Source organism: Pinus tabuliformis, chromosome 9, assembly GCF_031772625.1.
Source record: "Pinus tabuliformis cultivar Carrire ecotype Pingquan chromosome 9, CPIR1, whole genome shotgun sequence".
In the NCBI taxonomy this organism is placed as follows: Eukaryota; Viridiplantae; Streptophyta; class Pinopsida; order Pinales; family Pinaceae; genus Pinus; species Pinus tabuliformis.
Window position 1 is genome coordinate 119984153 of NC_142307.1, and position 20221 is coordinate 120004373.

The window sequence follows — 20221 nt, forward strand, 5'->3', positions numbered from 1 at the left end:
TATAAGATTATATCATCACTGAGGTAGGCATTCCCATACTCAGATTCAAAACTTTAACTAATGGACTAACTATTCTGATACAGGAATGATCTTGCAGTACATCATTTTTTATAGACTTTTGTAGACACAGTATGGACGCAGCCATCTGTTTATGATAAGTCTACATAGATAATGAATACAAAACTCCTCGCAGCCTGGATGATAGAAACTAGATCCAGGGTCTTCACTTCTACTTCCCGAATTGGTACGATTCTAAGCATGTGATTAAATGATTTGATGTCGAACATGTTAGAAACCACTTGATTACCAGTCGATGATGTAAACTGTTAACAAGCGTGAGAGAGACCACCAGTAATGTCAATGGTTCTCAAAGTACCAAGCACAACCCGTGAAATGTGAATAGATGTTTTGATGTCGAACACTTCACGGAATCCTTTGATCGAAAGTCAATGATGTAAACTGTCGTCAAAGGCGAGAAACCTGCCATTGATGCATGCAGATTTCAAGGTACTGTCGATTCCTAAGTCATCTTTTTAGATAATGTGTCGATGTCGATAGAAAGTTACCCGTTGCAGGCAAGCCTGCAACACGAAATCATTGTTCAAGTTGAAGAAATGTTGCTGTAAGGACTGACTCAGGGATAGTCAAATGAATGACAAGTATTTTGCAGATGAAAGTTTTGCTTGCAGACCTCTTGAACACATAACGACAGGACAGATGGTTTGGTGACGAATAACTCAAAGTTAATCCCTGGAACCCGGTTAAAGACTTTCAAAGTGATTTGGTCAACTGTGAGGTAAAAGATTTCCCAACCCAGGTGAATGAAAAGTGTCGTGTTCAAGAGCGGTAATAAAGTTCTTTTGAGATAAAGGTAACAAATAGGCTCATTCTTCTCTCTTTTCCCCCACCATTTCTGGCAAGTACCTCTTTATTTTTAACAAGCTTGAGGAGGATAACATATGCTTGATTATAAGCTCATCCTTCGGACGAGTCCAACCTAGTTTAAATTCGAACCCTAGGAAGGAGTGGTTCGTTCCTGTTTGTAATTGAACAGGTCCTTTACTGTAAAAGTTTAACGAGCCCAGTATAGGAACAACTCGGCATTTTTCAATTTTAGAGAGTCTGAAAAAACTTAAGGAAACTCCACGTTGAACTTTTTCGTAAATTTGTGTCCCTCAAGCCCGAAAAAGTATAAAATAATACCTGGGGGAACCGCTTGATCTTGCGACCAAGGAGTACTTTCATAATAGTGTCGTCGACCTGAAAAGTAAAAAGCGATCAAGGACACGTCGTTTTATTTCCTTATCGAGTTTGAAACGACAAAAACCCGGTAATCTTTTCTTGATTTTACGGCCAGAAAAGAGCTAAAAGGGGACCATCTTTTAATTCCATTTTAACGAGTGAAAAAGAAACACTCGGCGATCTTTTCATGTTTTAGGAGTCAAAAAATGGCTTAAAAGATGACTCTGATATTTTATTTGTGAAAAATGACAATTTCCCTCGAAGTCCTTTTGTCCTGTACAAAAGCAACACATTACTCATACCTGTTTAAAATAGGCAAAAATACGTCGAAAAACATCTTTTCATGGTAAAAAATGAACTAATTCACCCAAAAAACCTATAAAAAGACCTTTTACCATGTCATTTTTACCGTTTGACTTTGGAGGTTGAAAAAGGAGCTTTTGACAAGAAACTTTCCGTGGTCGCTGCGGAAAATCTGACCGTCGGAATCGAACGTCGTTTCATCCAGGTATTTTACACATCCTACTCTGCATTTCTATCCGTTTAGAATTAATTTTTAGGTCTTAGTTTCATTTTTTTGGGGGGTTTTGGTTTTGGAATGCGCCTCTCGGCGGACGCAGGTGCCCTTCGGGTGACCTGCGTCCCCCGACTTTTTCTCATACGGGAAAACGGTCGGAAGACGCAGCCCGCCTTCAGGCCAGCTGCGTCCGGGCGCCCTGTGCTACAAAGCTGGGGTGCGTCTTCCGAGAAGTGCGCATTTCAAAACCCCAACTCCCTCAAAAAGCTACCAAAAATCCTCAAATCAATTTCTAATTGCTATTTTTGATATGCAGGGCATTAATCATGTTAGACTGGAGAGAAAGAGAGCATGTAGAGGAAGATGAAGCTGCAATAAATCACCAACCTTCTCTGGATGCCCTAAGAGCATGCGGGTTATACAAATATTGGACCATACCGGGCATGAGGGGCCAGGTAAGATTCTTGGAATGGCTGGTTGAGCGATGGAACGTTCAAGAACAATGCTTTTACATAGGAGGGCACCAGCTCGAGATAGAGCCCTCGGATGTATACTTTCTCACTGGCTTGCCAAACAGAGGTGAGCAACTCAATCTTGCGGGGACTAGGCCGGGTGGCCAACCCCTTGATAGTCTCCGCGAGGATTGGTGCACACGTGGGGCTCACCATTCAAAAGGCATAGAGATAAAACACATCACTCTGCCTGATCTCAAATTCATAGCGTTCACGGTCACCAGGATTTGCGGCGCGGCCGCTTTACACATTGCTTCCGGATCCCAAATACGGATGGCAATTGACTGTTACCAAGGCACCATTTTCAACTGGTGTGAAGCTGTGTCGGCTCATATGAAGAGCCAACTGACCAAGGTAGAGAACGGACGACTAAAGACTTTTGGATATGGGCCTATAGTCGTGAGCTTTGCCTTGGAGAGAGTTCCAATGCTGATCCCTCAGCAACTCACTGTTGATATCTTGGGTCCTCGGGAGCCAAAGCTGATACGATGGGTTGCGGTGATGGCCCGGCATCCTGACGAGGGTGCGGCAGTGGTTCGATTCTCAGATAGTTACTTTGACTGGTTAGAGGGCCAGCTTTTTGTGATACAGGACTTTCCGTATGCCGGAATGGATTTCAGAGGTGATCCGGACATGGTTCTTCCACAGGGAGAACAATGGGACGACAGAGGTACTTTTATTTTCACAAGTTTCCTCATTATGTATTTTTTATATTTTTTTATATATATCGTCTCAAAACTAATAGTAAACTTTTTCAAAATGCAGATGTTGGTCCACAGCGTCCAGCCAACCTCCGGCCTTATGATAGGCTACATCCAGCTGCACCGGTACCGGCCCCACAGGACGCGGCTGCAGACGTACTAGCTGAGTTGGAGCATGATCTAGAGCGTCTCACGGTAGACATACCTCAGACTACTATGGATGACATTCCTATCAGGCTTTAGCGTTTTGTAGTCGCGGTCCCTGGACCGTTTAGGAGATTTTTGCGTAAGGTAGCCCGCGCAGTGGTGTCATACAGAGAGCACCACCAGTGATTGACTAGTCACTTTTGTAGTCACATGTGACATTTTTGACTTTTTGTACTATCATTTTGCCGATCATAAGGTGTTCTCAACCTATGATCGAAGACGATGTATATATTTTTTGACACACTTCTATCTATATATATCACTATTACCGGCTTATCTTGTTTAACATGTATGATGAAATGTTTTTAAATTTACTTGCATGATTATTGTAAATGTCTGTCCAACACTCGAGAAGCAATTGCATCTGCCAATGTATTCAAGGACCTTGGAATATGTTGATATTCAATGTAGTCAAATTCACGTTCCAAGAGACGCACTCTCAAAAACAACCTTAATAACACAGGATTTCTAATGGCATAAACTCTATTAAGCTGTAATACAACAAGTTCAGAATCTAACCTCACTATCAAACGTCGAATTTCAAATGAAATAGATTCGGATAATAATTCAACCACTGCACTGTATTCTGCAATGTTATTCGTTGTTTGACCGAGGCTTACCCTTGCATAGAAACTAACTCGTCAGAGGGCGAATAGATAACCCAAGCTGCGGAAGAGATATTCCGTGTACTACGACAAGCACCATCGGCAAATCCAATGTATGTTTGGAAAGGCGTCGACATCTACAATATCAAGAGTAAAACCAAGATAAGCCAGAATAATGACGAAAAACCACACTCGCTAAGCTAAGCACACTGACTAAACTAACACACTTGCTAGCTAGAAAGAAAATCTAACCTATCTAAAAATTTCTCCATACCCATCATTTTAAGCATAATACCTCTTTAGGTAAAGTCCATTTCTGGGTTTACCCAAAGAGTCCCCATCAAAATCAACTAGCTCATAAGCCCCTTTTGCTAGCTTTCGCTTTACAATGTAGGGCCCATGCCACATGGGAACGAATTTTCCGGCACCTAACTTATCGTTAGCTTGATCATATAATAGTACTAGGTCTCCTTCCGAAAAACTTCGAGGGGTTACATTTTTATCATACTGAGCTTTCATTCGTTTCGCGTGAGTCTCGATGGCTAAAGTAGCGTCACGTCGAGTCTCATCTAATTTAGCCAAGTATAATAATCGTTTCTCCTCTTCGGAAGTAGCTGGAAGTAATTCGACAGCCGTTTGAAGTGATGGGATTTCGCATTCAATAGGTAACACAGCTTCTAAGCCATAAACTAGCTGGAAAGGGGTGAAACCTGTTGAATTTTTTACTGAAGTTCGATATGCCCATAGCGCCGAAAATAACATGTTATGCCAATTCGTTCGATGGATACCAATGATCCGTCGAATCATGATGACTAGAAATTTGTTGATTGACTCAACCAAACCGTTGGCTTGCGGATAATAAGGAGTAGAGCTATCGTGGCGCAAACCAAGCTGGTTTGTAAGCTCAGTCATCATGACGTTTCAAAAATGGCTCCCATGGTCAGTAATGATTGCTTGTGGGACACCAAACCTAGTTATGATATGATTGAATACGAAAACTGCAGCTGTCTTGCCGCTTGCGTCGAATGTGGGCATCGCCTCGGCCCATTTAGTAAAATAATCAACCGCGAGGATGATATACGCATGCCCCCCGGCCGAGTGAGGGTTACAAGTAATAAAGTCAATACCCCATTTGGCGAATGGACCAGCGACAATTATAGGGTGGAGAGGAGCAGGTGGAGCGCGCATCTTTCGATCAAACACTTGACAGTTGTGGCATTTTCTGACGTCAAGGATACAATCTTTAAACATAGATGGCCAGAAATAGCCAGCGCACAACACCTTCTGAGCTGTGGCATACCCAGACATATGACCGTCACATGCTCCAGAGTGACAATCATTCAAAACTCTTTCAGCCTCTTCGTGAATTAAACAACGTCGAAAAACTAAGTCTGCCCCCCGGCGATAAAGTGTATCTCCAACAATTCTGTATTGCTGGGATCGAAACCGAATTTTTCGACGGTCTTCCTTGGAAGCTTCAGGCCGAAAGGTTTGGGTTTGGAGATAGATGATTATATCCCCATACCACGGATCTAAAGTGCTAATAAGAAACAAAGATTCGTCCGCGATGGACTCTTCTGCCACAGTCTCTGTGTCAGCACTCGGGAAATCACACATTAATTCCGCAAAAAATAAAGATTTCTTAGACTTGGAATTCTCGAACTCCAAGTCGAACTCTTGCAGGATGAAAATCCATTTAGAGTACTTGCCCCCTAGCAGTTGTTTTGTCAAGATATAAATCATAGGGTTGTAATCCGAAATAACCGTAGTTTTGCGGAGAAGAATGTAGTGACGAAAACGCTGGACAGCTTGAACGGCTGCCAGGGCCAATTTCTCCACATGCGAATATTTTAACTCAGTGGGATTTAAGGTTCTACTAAGATAATATATCACATGCTCTGCTCTGAATTCATCTTCTTGAACTAACACCATTCCAATGGTGGAATGCGAAGCCGCAAGGTATAAGAAGTAGTCCTGGTTGTAGTTGGGAGGATGCAATAACGGTGCATGGGTCAACGCGTGTTTTAATACATCAAAAGATTGTTGGGCAATCTCGTCCCAAAAGAATTGTGCGTTCTGTTTCAACAACCGTGTAAAACCTTTAGTGACCTCGGCGTAGTTTGGGATGAATCGGCGTAAAAAGTTCGCTTTCCCTTGCAAACTTTGGAGTTGGCGCAAACTCGAAGGAGGAGGCAATTTGATGATAGCCTCGACTTTCGAGGGATTGACGCGAATGCCGGCTTTTGAAACAACAAATCCCAGCAATCGACCTGTTTCTATACAGAAAACACACTTGTGGGGATTCAACTGAATTCAATAATGCCTACACCTCATAAAGATTGCTCGTAAATGGACAAGGTGATCAGCTCGATGTAAAGAATGAGCAGGCAAATCATCGAGATAGGGTTGCACAATGTGTTTGATGTCATGAAAAGCATAAGACATCGCCCGTTGAAAAGTAGCGCCGGCATTCTTAAGCCCAAAAGGTAATTTGCAATAAGCAAATGTCCCCCATGGACAAATGAATGCCGTTTTTGGTTGGTCGGCAGGTAGAATATCGATTTGATTATAGCCTGAGAAACCATCCATGAAGGAAAACATCTCACTTCCGGCACAATCATCAATAATTTGATCGATATAAGGCGTAGGATAGTCGTCTTTTGGACAAGCTCGATTGATATCCCTATAGTCGATACAGATTCTTATTGTTCCTTGTTTTTTATTGACGGGAACAATATTCGATACCCAATCCGTTAACGGGATCGGATAAATGAAACCTGCTTTCAACAGCTTTTCGACTTCCACTTTAATCGCAGCCGCTTTTCGAGGGTGAATCTGACGTAACCGTTGCCGAATGGGTTTAGCATCCGGGTAGGTTTTGATTTCATGAACAACAATGGCAGGATCGATTCCTGGAATTTCCTCGTAAGACCAGGCAAACACGTCGCGGAATTCTTGGAATAGGGCCTTGTAAGTTTGGATTTCTTCTTCAGTACATGCGGCACCTATATGAATGTTCTCCTCGATTCCGGGCTTCACTGATATATCAATGGGAACAGTACGAGAAATATTCCCTAAATTCAACTCCGAATCAGAATGTTTCGTTGGATCCTGAGCGTCTTTGACATATTCAACGGTAAAGATAGATGAAAAATCATTTTCAAATGCATCGCCCTTAGGTAAAAATGAAGATCTGTGATGGAGATATTCCCATGGTAGATCATCTACACTTAGGATTTCGCGAAGTCGTTCGTCAGATGACACGTTTTCGGGAAACGTTATCCGTTCTAAGGGTGAGGTGAAAAGTGACTCTTCACTGACCACATTCATTTGGTCGGTTTCGGTTGAATGAAAATCGGTAAAAGACATAAGAGCTTCATAAGCAATTTCATACGGACTCAACGGCATAACATCACCGAACGAATCTAGCTCAGAGTCAGATGGAACATACCAAGGATCATCATAAATAATGTTTTCTGATGTGATCATATGAATCGTTGCAAACGAAGGGTCTACGTTGAGTGGAGGGAGAGGAAAAGTTCCCAGTAAACCGGAATCCTTAACTAAACCTACACCAATGTCCCTATAAGGGATTGTCGTTTTACCAACATGTTGGATAGTCTCTGAAGAGGTTGGGTCGGATGAAAAGTATGTCAGCTGATCAATAGTCACGATCTTACCATTATGTGGAAACTTAATTACTCTGAAGACCGATGAAACGACCGCTGTCATAGCATATGACCAACTTCGACCCAAAAGAAGGTTGTAGTCTAGAGGGGCATCAACCACTTCCACATCCAGACTAACGGTTTTACCTTCGACCCCTATAGGCAATTCTTGTAGAATACCAAACGGACGGAACCCACGGCCATCAAAGGCCTTAAGGATGGTGGGGGATTGGTTCAATGAAGGAGAACCAAGCGATCTCCAACATTGAATCGACATAATACACGTAGAAGCTCCCTCATCAATCACAGTCCGATGAATAGGCCTGTTTTTGACTATCACTGGGATTTGGAAAGCCATTTGATGGGGGAGACGTGGTGTACTATTTTCTAGATCAAAGATCATTAGGTTCGGGTCCTGAACATCGACAGCTCCGATAGCCGACAAAAGCAATTTTCGTTGCGCTGGACATGATTGCAGTACTTCGAGTGCCGACATTGCTGAAGGTGAAACAGCTAAGTCCTCAACAATGTTGTAATTCTGGGCTGCCCTCGCATGTGGATTGAAAGCAGACCTTCGAAGTACACTCTTGGCGGGCGGCTTAATCACTAAGTCTGGGTTAGGTTTTTCGATCTGTAGTGGCTCGGAACCAGGAGCTGAGGTTGATGGGTTAGAGTGAGAAGATTCTGCTTCCTTGCCATCAACAGGAGCCTTACTACCATAATCTTGCGATCGAGTCGCAATCCTGACATGAGACATCACCAAAATGGGTTCTTCACTGGCATTCGAAGAAGAACCTATCATCTTATTCTCCTGCTCTGGAAATGGATTTTTTAACACAGCAGGAGTGGGAGAACCTTTGACTATTTTCACTACCTCGGCCCGATGAGGGCAGTCTCTCGTAAAATGATCTTCTTCACAAATGAGACAAGGATATCGAGGTTTGCGCTTTTCGTCATTGGTTTCCGACTTTTCCGTTTTCTCCTTTGGAGCCTTGTCTGCTTTGGCCTTCTTCTTTCCTTTCTTCTTTCCACCGTTTTTTGGTTTGGCCGTAGATGACTCTACGGCGTGAATGTCGGCGGTGAGTTCAGGAGAAGACTCTCCTGTCGGAGAATCAGGCAAAGTGATAATTGGAGTAGTTGAAGCCTTGGAAGACTTCTTCTTGCTCTTCGTAGTCACGATACCAATCATACCATCAGCGGCATGAGATCCCGAAGGAGCAGCAGCGATTTGGTTTGACTTTGGAAGATCCGGAATTTTCTCGTGTAACGTACCCAACTGAGTGTAAACTAAGTCAAGGTATTGTGCTTGAGCAATGACTTGCTCCTCAGTAACTACTCTGGCCTTAGCTACATCTTCAGTAATTCTTGGTAATAATGATTTGACAAACCATTCAGCTAAGATTTGGTCCGGGATAAAAACTTTTACTAATCTCCTTCGACGTCTCCACTCATGGATGTGATCAGAAATGTACGTGGATGTCGATTGTTTTAGCGAAGTTAATAATTCTGTACCGTTATCATATCTGACTGGTAACTGAAAATGAGTTAAGAACGAGGTAGCTAAATGGCTAAAGTTGTAAAAAGAGGCCCGTGGTAACTCAATGTACCACTTAGCCACGAGACCAATGAGTGTACGCTGGAAAAGACGTAAGCGGATGGAATCATCTGAGATGGAATTTGAAGCACACCAGAGGTGGTAAGTCATCACGTGACTGGACGGATCCTCTCCAGACTTACCTTCGAACTTGGGTATATCGCTGGGCAACTTATTTGGCATTGGCGGCCAGAACTGAAGATATTGAATTGGATCGTTCGTTAGGCGTGTCAAGTCGGGTAAATCTAAAGTCGCAATAAACGGTAACTGCCGGTTAGGATCTCTAAAACTCTGAGTCACAATACCAGCCCCAGGAGGAGGATATCCAGGATAACTAGGAACAGGAGTCGCATTTGGGATATTATATCCTCCTGGAAAACCAGGATTAACCGGACCGTACTGGGGTTGCTGAGGTTGTTGATAAGTGTACCCAGGATACGGTTGATACTGGTAAACCGGTTGTTGGGCAGCTTGCCCAGGTTGATACTGTCCCTGGTACGGAGGTTGAACAAATTGAGGTTGAGTAGTAACAACCGTACTTGTACCAGGTTGGCCTACAGGCATCTGGACTGTGGTTTGAACCGTAGATCCAGACAACGGTACAAATGTCTGAGGAGTGGTTACAGGGACAGTAGAAACCGGAGCTGCCGATACTCCAGAAGTAAGTATGGTAGATGTAGCGGTAGTTGCTGCAGCCGTGTGAGGTGGAGTACCAGGTGCAATTGGCGGCTGAGTAACTACTGAAGTTACAGGGGTCTGAACACTTGACTAGATAGGTTGCGGTTGCTGGGGTGGACCAGGAACTACAGGTTGTCCTGCTTGAGGTACCGAACGTATACTTGGTTGCGACATCTGTTGACCCTGTGACGGATCCCATGTTAACATTCCAGGGTACTGACCCGTAACAGGTTGAGGATACTGAGATCCATAGCCGTATTGAGGATAGGGTTGATAATTGTAAGGTGCAGTCCCATATGATTGCCCTTGAGGTGGTTGATAACTTTGACCAGGGTATTGACCCGTAGGTTGCTAACCTTGAGGTAAATACGAGTACTGGGGTTGACCTTGACCTTGAGGTTGGTATCCTTGAGGTTGATACCCTTGGGGTTGATACCCTTGGGGTTGCCATCCTTGAGGTTGCCATCCTTGAGGTTGATATTGATACTGAGGTTGACTTTGGGGTACATATTGAGGCTGGGGTTGACCTTGAGCTATGTATTGCCCCATAGGAGCGTACTGACCTTGAGGTTGCCCCCCAGACACGAATGAAGTACCTTGAGGTTGCCCCCCAGGCGGTAATTGGCCACCTTGAGGTTGGTTAATGGGAGTTGAACCTGACATCATATAAACATCACCTATACTCAATGGTACATTACCACTGTTTCCAACTAATAACCCATGATCAATGGGTTGAGGAGATGCTCCCGCAAAGGTACCAGAAAGTGATTGATACCCAGTAGGAACAGAAGGACCGCCATGTAAAAATGATTCAGGACTTTGCGTAAACACAGATGACTGACCAGACATATTTACAGGAGTATGAATTCCTCTAGGTGGAAAAGGAGTACGAGGTGTAGAAAAACCTACTGAGTTTTCTAAAAAATTGGTTAATGCAAGGTACCAAGATTCACTTCTAGGAGGACTGTAAAAGATGGATTCACGCTCCCTTAGATCAAGGGTAATTTGATCTTCAGGATTAAAGACGCCTATTTCTTCCTCTGGAACAAGTTCTTCTATAGCAATTAATCCAACAGGAAGATTTTCGGTGATAATTCTTTCTATTCTTGGTGAATCAGGAACACTAGGAGTTGGAGTAACAGGTTCGGAAATTTCAGGTTCTTCGCCTGTTTCACTGGTAGATGAAAAACTACCAGCAAGCTCGGAAACTGTAACAGCTTCGGGATTGTAACCTGTTTCTAAACTTTGGTAATCTGGATGGACTACCAAGGAAGATTCTCCTTCTTCAGGTGAACCTACTCTACTGCCACTAGGAGGAGTTACAAGGACCTTTAAACCTTCCAGATTACTCGGGTCGTCTCGAGGAGGTGGTCCCCTAAGTCTACGGGATCTTCTCAACAATTCGGCCACAGAAAAAACTTCAGGAGACTGGCCCCCAATTCGACGGGACCGTCTCGGTAATTCCGCCACAATTAATGATTTTTAACTACAACACACGAAAACAAAGTAAAAATTTCAAATCAAACCACCTAAAGTCTTCTAAAGAAGCAAACAAATTTGAAGCACACGCCTAAAGAATCTAGAGCATCAAACCACACACAAACAGTATCTTCCGGACCAAAAGCGCTAGTTGGTGATTAGGTCCAACCTCGCAGGATTCAGTACAGAAATGGCGGGTGGAACAGTTACGCCGACAACCTGCTTAATGAATAGACTGGACCAAGTTCCTCCACTTTAACCGTCTCGAAGTGAAGCGAACCCCCCAGAAAATCCAAGTGAGTATAGCCGACGTCTGCTCCAGGTACAGTGGGACCTTCCCTCCACCGTCACCTTGGGTAGAATCCTAGATATTATGGCCACTAAGGTTACCAATCACAACAATTACACCTGGGGGAACAGTCTAAACTCCGACAGCACGCAAGGGCAGAGTAACAAGCTCAATCCCCTTACCGGCTCCTTGACAGTAATCCAAGGTTTACCGATAAGTGACCCCTGGCTCCTCGACAATGGTTAATCCGAGGTTTACCGTTTGTAATACATACTGTCTGGCGTCGTTCCCAACGAGGGAGGAATGATCCCCTCACTGGTTCGGACACGAGCTCGTGCTTCTCCTTTAAGAGGAGCTTTCCCAGAATGTAACTGAAACAATTGGATTTGTTCTACTCAAGATAGACTATCTGTTTGGTTTTGTAGTCTTGGAGAGTTAAGTACTCACCTACTCCAAGACCCTAGCCTAAGCTATGTTGGTGTTTCAGAGCCCTAGAAAATAAAAGTTACTAGTTCAATTTTACTTTAAGCGTTACTTTTAAGGTTGTTTCTTAAGTCAGAAGGTGATGGAAGTGAAACCAGTGGTGTGTTGACTCGACTCGAAACCACTACAAAATGCACCTAGGATGATTTACCCACTACTTTACTTTTTCGATGAATTGTTTTAACTAAAAAGTTGAGAGAATGCAATCTTTATAAAAGCAACTTCTTAATTGAAGACAATCAAAGAAACAATTCGTTTTTCTTTTCCAAGCATAAAAACATAACCTCTCTTTACATGCACGAAAAAACTCTTTTCTTCTTTCAAAAACAAAAAGCTACTCGAAACAAGACTTTTTAAAGAAGATGTTTTTGTATTTTTGTTTTAATAAAGCAAATAAATCTAATATAACCAAAAATCAATCTTAACGACTATTAAAATCTACGAAAATCCACTCATAAGCAAACTAAAAGGCAAATTTATTCTAAGCAATTTTAACGAGGCCAAAACTAACAATGATTATTCTAAGGTGTTTTACTTGATCACAATCAAATCAAGGACTAGCTTATTGCAGAACCAAAAACTAGCCAAAACAAAACTCTAATCTTTTTGTTCTTTTTGTAAAATGGAAATCAATACTTTATAAACAAGCAATTCGAAATTTGACCCAAAACAACTTAAATGGCAAGCTGCTCACACAAGGAGACTTTACGACAGGCCCGACTTCTAAGAAGGTTGACTAACCAGAGAGATCTAAGGCTGGACAACTTTCTACTATCAAAGTCACTACAAAACCTATCCAAAAATCAAACCCTAGGTCTAAACTTCGTTGAAATCCACTAAAACACTCAAAGCTCACAAAACAAGTTCAGGTGAAAATTTTTGACAGGGTACTAAAGGATCTGGGCAAAAAACACTAAGAAAAATCAAAATCTAAAAGCAATTTAAATAAAAAATGGAATTTTCTTAAATTTTACAGGAAGACGCAGGCCACCCGTTATCGCAGGTGCGGGCCCGCTCTGTGCAAACGGCAACAGCGCGTCCAAAGACGCACTGTGCAGTACTCAGAGGGTGCGTCCTTCTGGAAAAATGAAGAAAAACCAAATCTAACTAAATCTAAAGCTAAGCCACCCAAATACTAATTCTCACAGTCAAAAACCAGAAAATAAAAATGATTTTCTCAGAGCAAAGTTCACACAAAGGAAAAGACTCTCTCATTAATGGATTCCCCAGTGGAGTCGCCAATTTGTCGTGGCGGAAAAATTCGTTTGTGCGGACACAACTGACCTCCCTAGGAGTCTAAACTCTCTAGCGACAAACAAGACAAAATGGAGTGATCTTTCTCTAAATATACCTTTTACAACATGAAAACTACAAGTGTTTAGGCTTACCTTATTCCAAAACGCTGTTGTTGAAGTCCGTTCTTGTCGATCCGGATGAGCTCCTCCTTCACATCAATTCCTGCAACCACAAACAATCAAACCATTACCAAGCACTTGCATTTCATATAATAAAACATATATTCAACATGTAGACCAAGGAACACATGAAATAACTCATTAACACAAGCTATTGAGAAAAATAAACCAGTTTGTATTAATAACGAAACAAAGAAACTCTTACAACCTGGCCTTGGTGTTGTGCAAGTTCCTCCCAGGGTCCATCAAGGGTTTTCCTCTACTTTGACAAAGCTCACCCACTTCCAAGTAGAATCAAGTAAAGACAATCTCTCCTTACAAGGCTCTAAATGGGAGACCTAAATCCTGCAGCATTTACCCAAAGAAAATGTATAGCTCCAACCTCCCCTCCCTCTGGCTCAATGTCTTTATTTATAGTGCTGTAAAGAGGTTATTCAGGTCCACCATCAATGGGATAATCCCCCTCTTTGGGTGGGATAGCTCCCTTATTGATGGGATAAGTTCCCTCTTAATAGAGATACATGAACCAACTGGAGGCACATCCATTTCATCAAACCGACCTCTAGAAGGTTCTAGAAGTAACCACAAGTAACTTTTTTAAGATGAAACTCGCGCATTTTGCCTTTTACAGAAGGACGCACCTGTCCCTTAACATACAGAGCGTCCATGGACGCAGCTTTTGTGAACATGGTCAGCGTCCCCGCAGGTAAGGCTAGAGAGAACCTGCGACCCCAGAGATAAACATATTTTTTACAAGACTTTCTCTCTTCTTTGAGTTTGAGATGGATAACAGAGGCATAAGACTTGCCTAAGAGGGTAGCATGACTGTTGATTTGAGCCATACTAACTGTAAGTAGTCAAGGTGACATTTTTTAGTGTAACAGATTGCCCCCTAAAGTGCGAAGCCTGGAATAGATTAGGGTTTTGTAATTCTAGGAAGGGTGAAGCGCTTTATCATTTCAAGGATTGTCTTGTGGATGACCTGGTTGGAACCTGCAATTTTCAACACAAAATACATGTATAAGATTATATCATCACTGAGGTAGGCATTCCCATACTCAGACTCAAAACTTTAACTAATGGAAAAACTATTCTGATACAGGAATGATCTTGCAGTACATCATTTTTTATAGACTTTTGTAGACACAGTATGGACGCAGCCATCTGTTTATGATAAGTCTACATAGATAATGAATACAAAACTCCTCGCAGCCTGGATGGTAGAAACTAGATCCAGGGTCTTCACTTCTACTTCCCGAATTGGTACGATTCTAAGCATGTGATTAAATGATTTGATGTCGAACATGTTAGAAACCACTTGATTACCAGTCGATGATGTAAACTGTTAACAAGCGTGAGAGAGACCACCAGTAATGTCAATGGTTCTCAAAGTACCAAGCACAACCCGTGAAATGTGAATAGATGTTTTGATGTCGAACACTTCACGGAATCCTTTGATCGAAAGTCAATGATGTAAACTGTCGTCAAAGGCGAGAAACCTGCCATTGATGCATGCATATTTCAAGGTACTGTCGATTCCTAAGTCATCTTTCTAGATAATGTGTCGATGTCGATAGAAAGTGACCCGTTGCAGGCAAGCCTGCAACACGAAATCATTGTTCAAGTTGAAGAAATGTTGCTGTAAGGACTGACTCAGGGATAGTCAAATGAATGACAAGTATTTTGCAGATGAAAGTTTTGCTTGCAGACCTCTTGAACACATAACGACAGGACAGATGGTTTGGTGACGAATAACTCAAAGTTAATCCCTGGAACCCGGTTAAAGACTTTCAAAGTGATTTGGTCAACTGTGAGGTAAAAGATTTCCCAACCCAGGTGAATGAAAAGTGTCGTGTTCAAGAGCGGTAATAAAGTTCTTTTAAGATAAAGGTAACAAATAGGCTCATTCTTCTCTCTTTTCCCCCACCATTTCTGGCAAGTACCTCTTTATTTTTAACAAGCTTGAGGAGGATAACATATGCTTGATTATAAGCTCATCCTTCGGACGAGTCCAACCTAGTTTAAATTCGAACCCTAGGAAGGAGTGGTTCGTTCCTGTTTTTAATTGAACAGGTCCTTTACTGTAAAAGTTTAACGAGCCCAGTATAGGAACAACTCGGCGTTTTTCAATTTTAGAGAGTCTGAAAAAACTTAAGGAAACTCCACGTTGAACTTTTTCGTAAATTTGTGTCCCTCAAGCCCGAAAAAGTATAAAATAATACCTGGGGGAACCGCTTGATCTTGTGACCAAGGAGTACTTTCATAATAGTGTCGTCGACCTGAAAAGTAAAAAGCGATCAAGGACACGTCGTTTTATTTCCTTATCGAGTTTGAAACGACAAAAACCCGGCAATCTTTTCTTGATTTTACGGCCAGAAAAGAGCTAAAAGGGGACCGTCTTTTAATTCCGTTTTAACGAGTGAAAAAGAAACACTCGGCGATCTTTTCATGTTTTAGGAGTCAGAAAAGGGCTTAAAAGATGACTCTGATATTTTATTTGTGAAAAATGACAATTTCCCTCGAAGTCCTTTTGTCCTGTACAAAAGCAACACATTACTCATACCTGTTTAAAATAGGCAAAAATACGTCGAAAAACATCTTTTCATGGTAAAAAATGAACTAATTCACCCAAAAAACCTATAAAAAGACCTTTTACCATGTCATTTTTACCGTTTGACTTTGGAGGTTGAAAAAGGAGCTTTTGACAAGAAACTTCCCGTGGTCGCTGCGGAAAATCTGACCGTCGGAATCGAACGCCGTTTCATCCAGGTATTTTACACATCCTACTCTGCATTTCTATCCGTTTAGAATTAATTTTTAGGTCTTAGTTTCATTTTTTTGGGGGGGTTTTGGTTTTGGAATGCGCCTCTCGGCGGACGCAGGTGCCCTTCGGGTGACCTGCGTCCCCCGACTTTTTCTCATACGGGAAAACGGTCGGGGGACGCAGCCCGCCTTCAGGCCAGCTGCGTCCGGGCGCCCTGTGCTACAAAGCTGGGGTGCGTCTTCCGAGAAGTGCGCATTTCAAAACCCCAACTCCCTCAAAAAGCTACCAAAAATCCTCAAATCAATTTCTAATTGCTATTTTTGATATGCAGGGCATTAATCATGTTAGACTGGAGAGAGAGAGAGCATGTAGAGGAAGATGAAGCTGCAATAAATCACCAACCTTCTCTGGATGCCCTAAGAGCATGCGGGTTATACAAATATTGGACCATACCGGGCATGAGGGGCCAGGTAAGATTCTTGGAATGGCTGGTTGAGCGATGGAACGTTCAAGAACAATGCTTTTACATAGGAGGGCACCAGCTCGAGATAGAGCCCTCGGATGTATACTTTCTCACTGGCTTGCCAAACAGAGGTGAGCAACTCAATCTTGCGGGGACTAGGCCGGGTGGCCAACCCCTTGATAGTCTCCGCGAGGATTGGTGCACACGTGGGGCTCACCATTCAAAAGGCATAGAGATAAAACACATCACTCTGCCTGAACTCAAAGTCATAGCGTTCACGGTCACCAGGATTTGCGGCGCGGCCGCTTTACACATTGCTTCCGGATCCCAAATGCGGATGGCAATTGACTGTTACCAAGGCACAATTTTCAACTGGTGTGAAGCTGTGTCGGCTCATATGAAGAGCCAACTGACCAAGGCAGAGAATGGACGACTAAAGACTTTTGGATATGGGCCTATAGTCGTGAGCTTTGCCTTGGAGAGAGTTCCAATGCTAATCCCTCAGCAACTCACTGTTGATATCTTGGGTCCTCGGGAGCCAAAGCTGATACGATGGGTTGTGGTGATGGCCCGGCATCCTGACGAGGGTGCGGCAGTGGTTCGATTCTCAGATAGTTACTTTGATTGGTTAGAGGGCCAGCTTTTTGTGATACAGGACTTTCCGTATGCCGGAATGGATTTCAGAGGTGATCCGGACATGGTTCTTCCATAGGGAGAACAATGGGACGACAGAGGTACTTTTATTTTCACAAGTTTCCTAATTATGTATTTTTTATATTTTTTTATATATATCGTCTCAAAACTAATAGTAAAACTTTTTCAAAATGTAGATGTTGGTCCACAGCGTCCAGCCAACCTCCGGCCTTATGATAGGCTACATCCAGCTGCACCGGTACCGGCCCCACAGGACGCGGCTGCAAACGTACTAGCTGAGTTGGAGCATGATCTAGAGCGTCTCATGGTAGACATACCTGAGACTACTATGGATGACATTCCTATCAGGCTTCAGCGTTTTGTAGTCGCGGTCCCTGGACCGTTTAGGAGATTTTTGCGTAAGGTAGCCCGCGCAGTGGTGTCATACAGAGAACATCACCAGTGATTGACTAGTCACTTTTGTAGTCACATGTGACATTTTTGACTTTTTGTACTATCATTTTGCCGATCATAAGGTGTTCTCAACCTATGATCGAAGACGATGTATATATTTTTTGACACACTTCTATCTATATATATCACTATTACCGGCTTATCTTGTTTAACATGTATGATGAAATGTTTTTAAATTTACTTGCATGATTATTGTAAATGTCTGTCCAACACTCGAGAAGCAATTGCATCTGCCAATGTATTCAAGGACCTTGGAATATGTTGATATTCAATGTAGTCAAATTCACGTTCCAAGAGACGCACTCTCAAAAACAACCTTAATAACACAGGATTTCTAATGGCATAAACTCTATTAAGCTGTAATACAACAAGTTCAGAATCTAACCTCACTATCAAACGTCGAATTCCAAATGAAATAGATTCGGATAATAATTCAACCACTGCACTGTATTCTGCAATGTTATTCGTTGTTTGACTGAGGCTTACCCCATGCATAGAAACTAACTCGTCAGAGGGCGAATAGATAACCCAAGCTGTGGAAGAGATATTCCATGTACTACGACAAGCACCATCGGCAAATCCAATGTATGTTTGGAAAGGCGTCGACATCTACAATATCAAGAGTAAAACCAAGATAAGCCAGAATAATGACGAAAAACCACACTCGCTAAGCTAAGCACACTGACTAAACTAACACACTTGCTAGCTAGAAAGAAAATCTAACCTTTCTAAAAATTTCTCCATACCCATCATTTTAAGCATAATACCTCTTTAGGTAAAGTCCATTTCTGGGTTTACCCAAAGAGTCCCCATCAAAATCAACTAGCTCATAAGCCCCTTTTGCTAGCTTTCGCTTTACAATGTAGGACCCATGCCACATGGGAACGAATTTTCCGGCACCTAACTTATCGTTAGCTTGATCATATAATAGTACTAGGTCTCCTTCCGAAAAACTTCGAGGGGTTACATTTTTATCATACTGAGCTTTCATTCGTTTCGCGTGAGTCTCGATGGCTAAAGTAGCGTCACGTCGAGTCTCATCTAATTTAGCCAAGTATAATAACCGTTTCTCCTCTTCGGAAGTAGCTGGAAGTAATTCGACAGCCATTTGAAGTGATGGGATTTCGCATTCAATAGGTAACACAGCTTCTAAGCCATAAACTAGCTGGAAAGGGGTGAAACCTGTTGAATTTTTCACTGAAGTTCGATATGCCCATAGCGCCGAAAATAACATGTTATGCCAATTCGTTCGATGGATACCAATGATCCGTCGAATCATGATGAATAGAACTTTATTGATTGACTCAACCAAACCGTTGGCTTGCAGATAATAAGGAGTAGAGCTATCGTGGCGCAAACCAAGCTGGTTTGTAAGCTCAGTCATCATGACGTTTCGAAAATGGCTCCCATGGTCAGTAATGATTGCTTGTGGGACACCAAACCTAGTTATGATATGATTGAATACGAAAACTGCAGCTGTCTTGCCGCTTGCGTCAAATGTGGGCATCGCCTCGGCCCATTTAGTAAAATAATCAACCGCGAGGATGATATACGCATGCCCCCCGGCCGAGTGAGGGTTACAAGTAATAAAGTCAATACCCCATTTGGCGAATGGACCAGCGGCAATTATAGGGTGGAGAGGAGCAGGTGGAGCGCGCATCTTTCGATCAAACACTTGACAGTTGTGGCATTTTCTGACGGCAAGGATACAATCTTTAAACATAGACGGCCAGAAATAGCCAGCGCGCAACACCTTCTGAGCTGTGGCATACCCAGACATATGATCGCCACATGCTCCAGAGTGACAATCATTCAAAACTCTTTCAGCCTCTTCGTGAATTAAACAACGTCGAAAAACTAAGTCTGCCCCCCGGCGATAAAGTGTATCTCCAACAATTCTGTATTGCTGGGATCGAAACTGAATTTTTCGACTGTCTTCCTTGGAAGCTTCAGGCCGAAAGGTTTGGGTTTGGAGATAGATGATTATATCCCCATACCACGGATCTAAAGTGCTAATAAGAAACAAAGATTCGTCCGCGATGGACTCTTCTGCCACAGTCTCTGTGTCAGCACTCGGGAAATCACACATTAATTCCGCAAAAACTAAAGATTTCTTAGACTTGGACTTCTCGAACTCCAAGTCGAACTCTTGCAGGATGACAATCCATTTAGAGTACTTGCCCCCTAGCAGTTGTTTTGTCAAGATATAAATCATAGGGTTGCAATCCGAAATAACCGTAGTTTTGCGGAGAAGAATGTAGTGACGAAAACGCTGGACAGCTTGAACGGCTGCCAGGGCCAATTTCTCCACATGCGAATATTTTAACTCAGTGGGATTTAAGGTTCTACTAAGATAATATATCACATGCTCTGCTCTGAATTCATCTTCTTGAACTAACACCATTCCAATGGTGGAATGCGAAGCCGCGAGGTATAAGAAGTAGTCCTGGTTGTAGTTGGGAGGATGCAATAACGGTGCATGGGTCAACGCGTGTTT